General features: G+C 37.6%; 1 pseudogene; it reads left to right on the forward strand.

The window, feature by feature from the left end:
• Positions 1–6,556: 6,556 nt before the first annotated feature.
• LOC144228927 (small ribosomal subunit protein eS24 pseudogene) lies at positions 6,557–6,957 on the forward strand (annotated as a pseudogene).
• The last annotated feature ends 555 nt before the right edge of the window (positions 6,958–7,512 follow it).

The following is a 7,512-nucleotide window of genomic DNA, read 5'->3' on the forward strand; positions in this document are numbered from 1 at the left end:
TGTTTATTTTATATTTGTGCATGCATCCATGGGGTGGGGGAGGGGGCAGTGAAAGAGAAAGACAGAGGTTCCAAAGCTGACAGCAGAAAGCCCAGGGTGGGGCTGGAACTCAAGAACCACGAGATCTTGACCTGGCCAAAATCAGGCATTTAACTGACTGAGCCACCCAGGGGCCCTGAGCTCTTATTTCTGATCACTCAATTTAAAGATATTTTTAAGTGGATGGCACATGAATACCATTTTATGACTAATGTACAATGAACTACTTAATCTACCACCTTTACATTTCCCTTAGTTCTCAAATAGAGCAATTTTCTCTCCTAAAACAGCCTGAAACAATTCTCATCCTCGATGAAAACCTCCCTTCTGGAGCAAAAGAGTCAATTTAATTCTCCCAATAAAGAAAATCTCTTATTCTAACTATACTTCTAAGCTGCCTTTTGATACTGGGGTCTGTGGCAATGTCATTCTGCCTCAGTCATTAGCAGCTAAACTCTCTTAGATGTTGATGGGTAATGGGCTCAGCAACCTGGCTTTCTACAGGGCTCATACTATTTTGAATCAAGGAAGCATAGGTTATACATTGCCAAACTATTTAACATATAACTTTTAAATTAAACAAAACCAGATTCCTTTCACAACAGTTTCAGTGTAAGAATGAAAATGTTACTCAATAAATTGGGAACATTTTGTAATTTAGATTAATTATGAACAAGAATGTATTTCAGAACAAAACAAGGCATATTTTGGGGAAAAAATAACACTTTAAGTGAAATGAATCTCATAATGGATGAGGTAGATAGTGATCACAAGCCAAAAAACCTACCACAACATAATAAAGAGTGCTGTAAGCATATTCAAAAAAAATTATTTAAAATGATTTAAAGTATTTTTCAAGGATACAGCTGTAAGCTAAAAGGGCTGTACTTACAATGTTTGTTAATTATGGATAGAAATTCCTAATGTGTGTGATGGTTAAATTTATGTGTCAACTTGATTGGGCCACAAAGTGCCTATGTGCTCGGTCAAATATCATTTTGGTTTTATCTGTGAGGGTGTTTTTAGATGAGATTAACATTGCCCTCCCTAATGCAGGTGGGCTTCATCCAATCAGTTGAAGGTTTGAATAGAGCAGAAAGGCTGACCCTCCAGGCTGTCAGGGAGAATTCCTTAAAGGCCTGACTGCCTTTAAGATGAGACAGGCAGCTTTTTCCTTCCTTTGGATTCAAAATGAAGCAATGGCTCTTCGTGGTCCTCAGGCCTGCTGGCATTTAGACTGGAACTATACCATCAGCTCTCCTGGGTCATCAGTTAGCTGACTTACTGTGGATATATTGGGAATTGTCAGTCTTCATAACCATATGAGCCAATGCCTTAGAAACAATCAATCTACCTCTGTCTCTTTCTCTCTCTCATACTCTCTCTCTCACACACACGTGTGTGTGTCTGTGTGTGTGTATGTGTGTGTGTGTGTGTAAATATAACTTATTGATTCTGTTTCTCTGGGGAACTCTAATACAATGTGTTTCAAATAAATCAATTATTACAGGGAAAGAGGACCTTTATCATTCATTCATTCATTCAACAAATGTTTCCTAAACATTCTGCATATTTTCAGGCATCAATCCATGTACTAAGGATAGAAATATGAATTAAATGCTATTCCTACCTTCGATGAATTCTGGGTCTAGTTCAAGTAAATATTTGACAACTTTTTTGGAAAACCATTATGAAAATCACTAAACATTTTGTTGTGATATTAAGAATTAGAAAAATAGGGATCTAATTTTAACATACCAACTCTGGAGAAAATAAATAAACTTTGAGATGTTGGGATATATATGTCATTCTTTTAATTAACAAAATTATATAAGAGTTACACAGCTATACAATTATATATATATACTATATATAAAATTTAAAATATTTCATTCTTCATATCTAGTATTTTTAACTAGAGAAGCTACCTATAAGAAAGAAGGTAAAAATTTTTAGTACTCAAACAGAAACATTCCAACCACTGCCATAAGGAAATATCTGAATTATTTCACATCAGAGGATGGTTATTCATTACAAACATGGTTTCAATAAAGAATCCCTAGTCTAATTTAGAGAAGAGTTTGCATTTTCAGGGTTTACTCCAAATATAGTCTATAATACCACAGCAATGGTCAAATAGCTTGGTCTCAAAATAGCACCTCACACATTTAAAAAAGTGAGGCATTGTTTAGTTTCTGTGACCTTTGAATTAAGACTAAAAACATACAGAACATAAAGCCAGCACTGTTGAAGACAGAGTTCTCACTATTATTGTTTGTATTTGGCTTGCTAACAAAATAGAAACATTATCTTTAGTGCTTAGCAGTGATACATTAACATTAAAAATTTGTATATGATAATTATCTCCAATGTCATTCATATGATGTAGAACTCAATTTAAGAGGATTGGTTTGTACATTATTAAAGATCTTTGTCCCTCCCCTCCCCAGTCCTAAGGTAGAAATACTAAATAAAGAAGATTCCATGTGCAGGCCTATAAAATATAGGCATTCCTCAAATTCCTATTCTTGGTCCCTTCTCACTCAATGCTCTTCTAAGAGCACCATACCTCCTTGAGGAGCTACTACTACCATGTAGAAACAATACCACTCAATTATCCAATCTGCAAGGCTAGCAATTCTGTGAGCTCTAGACATATGTGGCCAACATCACAAACATGCCATCTGCCTTCCAGGCACCTCAGACACATTATATTCTCTGGCATTCATTTTCCTCCACTCACTCTATTCTTTACATAGTATCAACTGAAGCAAAATTAAATAAAACAAACAAAACAAAATCTAGTAAAAATAAAAAATAGGCCATTTTATAATTTAATTCTGTTAACTATCTCTAACTCCAATGCCTAGTCTAAATTGTTTTAAGTAAAATATCAGTGATAAATATCTCATGAATATAATCACATTACTTCTTCACTAAGAGCCAAAATATACTGAGAGTAGCACGCTACTTCTTCTGCAGTTGTCAAAGAGAGCAATTTTTAATTTCTAGAACAGCCTGAAGCCATTTCCTGTGCAGATTAAATTTTAATCTCTGTAGTTAATGGCATCTTCATCTACTCCACAAAGCTATCCCAAGTCAGAAAGCTCAGAATTATCTTTCACTATTGCCTCCCCTTCACCATTATCTCCCATTCAACTGGATATAAACTCTGATTCATTCTGCCTTTAAAATATATGTCAAGCTCATGGCCTTCCATTCCCACTACTGATACCAGATCTTAGGCCTTGCTCTCTGTTTCTTCTCCACACTGTACATATCTCAAACCAAATTTCCCCCTTGCCCTGCTTCTGAAAACAAGAACAACAACCACTTTGATTATTGTTTCTCCCTTGTTTAAACACCTTTCAGTGGCTTTCGACACCTAAAGGACAATGTCTAAACTCTTTAGGCTCAGGTTTGAGGCCTTTCCTGATGGGGTTCCAAGTTTCCTTTCTGGAAAAATTTTCAGTTGCCACTAGGGCCACTCAGGTCCCCCTTTCCCTGGCCTCACTGCAATGTATTTTGTTCTCTGCACTGGAGGATCATTTTTATCCTCCCTAACCTTTGGCCGTGCTCTCCTTTCTGCTTTCTGCACCTCCTCTCCGGAACTCACACTCACAGTTTAGGGCCAATGTCAAAGATCTCTTATGCTTTGAAGCATATCCACCCCCACTCCCAGCCATCTTCCATCTCTGTGTAGTGATACTTCCAACTGAAGTGCACTAAAAGTTTTATGAAATAGGGGCAGCTGGGTGGCTCAGTCGGTTAAGCATCTGACTTCAGCTCAGGTCATGATCTCACAGTTCCTGGGTTCGAGCCCCGCGTCAGGCTCTGTGCTGACAGCTCAGAGCTTGGAGCCTGATTCAGATTCTATATCTCCCCTGCTCATGCTATCTCTCTCTCTCTCTCAGAAATAAATAAAACATTAAAAAAAAGTTTTATGAATATTTCTCATGTGTTTTCTTCTTTGATTCTAATCACCCTAATGTAACATATGATTGAATCTGAAGGAAAGTTAACCCCAACCCTCTCATAAGGAAGTGAAAGCAATGAACTTGGGACTGAAATCCAATTCGGTCCTCTTACTCCAGGATCCACCCTCCTTATATTATATTCCCTTGCTTCTTCTTTTCCCTCCTAAGTGCTCTAAAAGTAGCTTGTTTATTTCTGTACCATTCCATTAAAACTCAGTGTTTTAAGGTTAGCTTTGTACATAATTGCCTCTCCTTCTATTCTCTATTTTTGGATCATAGGGTCGGATAGTTTCATTTTATTTTTTAGTATTTATTTATTTATTTTGAGAGAGAGAGAGATCATGAGAAGGGGAGGGGCAGAGAGAGAGAGAGAGAGCGAGAGAGAGAGAATCGCAACCAAGCTCCACACTGGCAGCACAGAGCCTGACGCAGGGGGCTAACTCACCAACTGTGAGAACATGACCTGAGCTGAAACCAAGAGTCAGAGGCTTAACTGACTGAGGCACCCAGGCATCCCTTGGCCCTTATTATTTTAATGCCAGCACCTAGGTTTAGCATGACACAAAACAAAAACTTAATGAATAATTATTTACTCAATTCATAATCTTAATTTACTAGAAAGGATCTTAATTTACTAGAATATTTTTATGATGGAATAAAATATATTTATGTGACAAATACAAAAATTTGATCATAACACAAACATGCACATCACTATCTCTCTTTTTCTTTTTTTTTTTTTTGAGAGAGAGAGTGTGAGTTGGGGAGGGGAGCAGAAGGGCAGAGGGACAGAGAGAGAGAGAGTGTCATAAGCAAGCTCCATGCTCAGCGCAGAGCCTGAGGTGGGGCTTGATCCCATGATGCTGGGATCATGACCTGAGCTAAAATCAAGTCAATGAACTGAGCCACCCAGCCACACTGTCCTGCCCCTACCCATCTTAACCATGCACTCCCTAGAGAACAACTGGCTATCACCCTTTACTATACACAAACTTCTTAAAGGAGCAGGGTACACATGCTATTTCTATTTTCTTACTTCCTAGACACTCTTCAACACTATGACATTTGGCTCTCCTGCATCTTCCACTCCACGTAAATGACACTATACAAATGAGACCTCCATTTTTGCCAAATACAATGGAATCATTATAGACATGATTTTTTAACCATTTCTGCTGTGTCTGCAAGCGCTGACCATTCACTCAATATTAAGGCAGCTCTGATAACAGTCTTAGGTTCTTTCCTGGGATCCCTTGACTTCCAAAACATAGATGCCACAGTATTTTTTTTTTTGTCTTTTTACCTTTACATTCTTTTGTCAGGTGATCTCATGCCCTCTAGTCTACACATCTAATCCCAACCTCGTAATAATCAGATGCCTATTTGTTCCAGGTACCTCATATTAAATAGATCCCAAATGGAATTACCTTCTACCCACATTTATTCCTTGCCTCTCATCTCCGTAATGATTGACACCAGTTAACAGAAACCAGAAAATCAAGCAAGATAACCTCTTTATCCCTATCCAATTAGATACACTGACAATTTTATCTATAAATATCTCTTGACTTAGTTCTCCTCTTTCCCATTTCTACCCTCATTATTATGGTTCAAGACCTCAAAAGCTCTCTTCTGGATAACTCTGGAACCTCATAAATGGTCTTTCAGCCTGTATCTTCAGCCTCCTTTAATTGGGTCTCTTGACTGCCTAACATGTGCTCCATGAAACGTTGCCTACATTTCTTCTCACTGGGAAAACAATGGACAAATATGATCTTCTCAAACCTGTTCTTAAAACCTTTCAAACACAGAGAAGCAAAAGAGCATAGTGGTTAAGAGCACTAACTGGGTTTGAATCCCAGCCCTGCTAATTATTATGTGGCCTTGTATGAGTTTCTTAATCACTCTAGGCTCCAGTTTTCTTATCTGCAAGGGGGTTTAATGACAGTACTTACCTTGTAAAATAATATGAGGATTAATTAACATTTATCTAAAGTGTTTATCTGCCTGACATACAGTAAGCACTACACAAATGTTTGCTATTAATAACAATAACAATACTCAGTGGCTCAACATTCAGTTCTATATGATGATTTGGCCCACATCTAATCTCCCAAGGTCACTTATTANAACATACAGTAAGCACTACACAAATGTTTGCTATTAATAATAACAATAACAATACTCAGTGGCTCAACATTCAGTTCTATATGATGATTTGGCCCACATCTAATCTCCCAAGGTCACTTATTATTATAGTCTATATTAAACTTCAGACCATGTGGCTTAGAACCTCTTTATCACATTCCTTGAAACTTTTATTATCAATAGTGACTATGTACTATTATACATAGCTTTTAGTCTGTTCTATACACCATGCCCTGGGCTGTGCATATTATAGGTATTATAACATTTATTCTTCATAACATCTTTATGAAGTGGGTTCTGTAATGTTACCTATTTTACAATGGATGGAGCTGATTTATGTAAATGTAAAACAATTTGTTTGTTCCCTGGCTGCTTGAAGTCTGGCCACCATCATGAATGACACAGTAACTATCTGGACCAGGAAGTTCATGTCCAACTGATTACTTCAACAGAAACAGATGGCCATTGATGTTCTTTACCCCAGAAAGACAACCCAGTACCTAAGATAGAAATTCTGTAAAAACTAGCCAAACTATACAAGACTATACCTGATGTCATCTTTTTATTTGGATTCAGAACCCATTTTGGTGGTGGCAAGACAACTGGCTTTGGCATGATTTACGATTCCTTGGATTATGCAAAGAAAAATGAACCCAAACATAGACTTGCCAGACATGGTCTGTATGAGAAGAAAAAGACGTAAAGAAAACAGCAAAAGAAATGCAAGAACACAGTGAAGAAAGTCAGGGGGATTACAAAAGCCAATGCTGGTGCTGGCACAAAAAAGGAGTAAAGATTTTGCAGTGACTATCTGAATGACTATACAGATTTTTCATGTTAGAACTAATAAACTAAGAACTTTAAAAAAAAAGGTAAAACAATTTGTTCAATATACATCTAGCATGGGGCAGAGCTGCGACTGGAATCCACAGCTGTTAGTCAACAAAGCTCCATGCTCTTGACTATTACACTGGACTGTGAAATTTCTGAAGTGGAATCAAGATTTACACACCCTCAGGGTGCCTGGGTGGTTCAGTCAGTTGAGAGTTTGACTCTTGATTTCCACTTAGGTCGTGATCCCAGGACTTGTGGGATCGAGCCCCACATCAAGCTCTGTGCTGCACAGGGGGTCTGCTTGGGATTCTCTCTCTCCTTCTGCTCCCCAACCCCCAACACACACACACTCTTTCTAAAATATTTTAAAGAATAAAAATGCAAATTAAAAAAAAAAAGATGTACACAGCTTTCTATGGTCATTATCTACCACAGCGCCCAGAACATATCATTAAAAAATATACAGAGTTTATGTAACTACTTAAACTGAAATCCATGGTGTCAAATACTAAGA

Source organism: Crocuta crocuta, unplaced genomic scaffold, assembly GCF_008692635.1.
Source record: "Crocuta crocuta isolate KB4526 unplaced genomic scaffold, BGI_CrCroc_1.0 scaffold432, whole genome shotgun sequence".
NCBI classification, from domain to species: domain Eukaryota; kingdom Metazoa; phylum Chordata; class Mammalia; order Carnivora; family Hyaenidae; genus Crocuta; species Crocuta crocuta.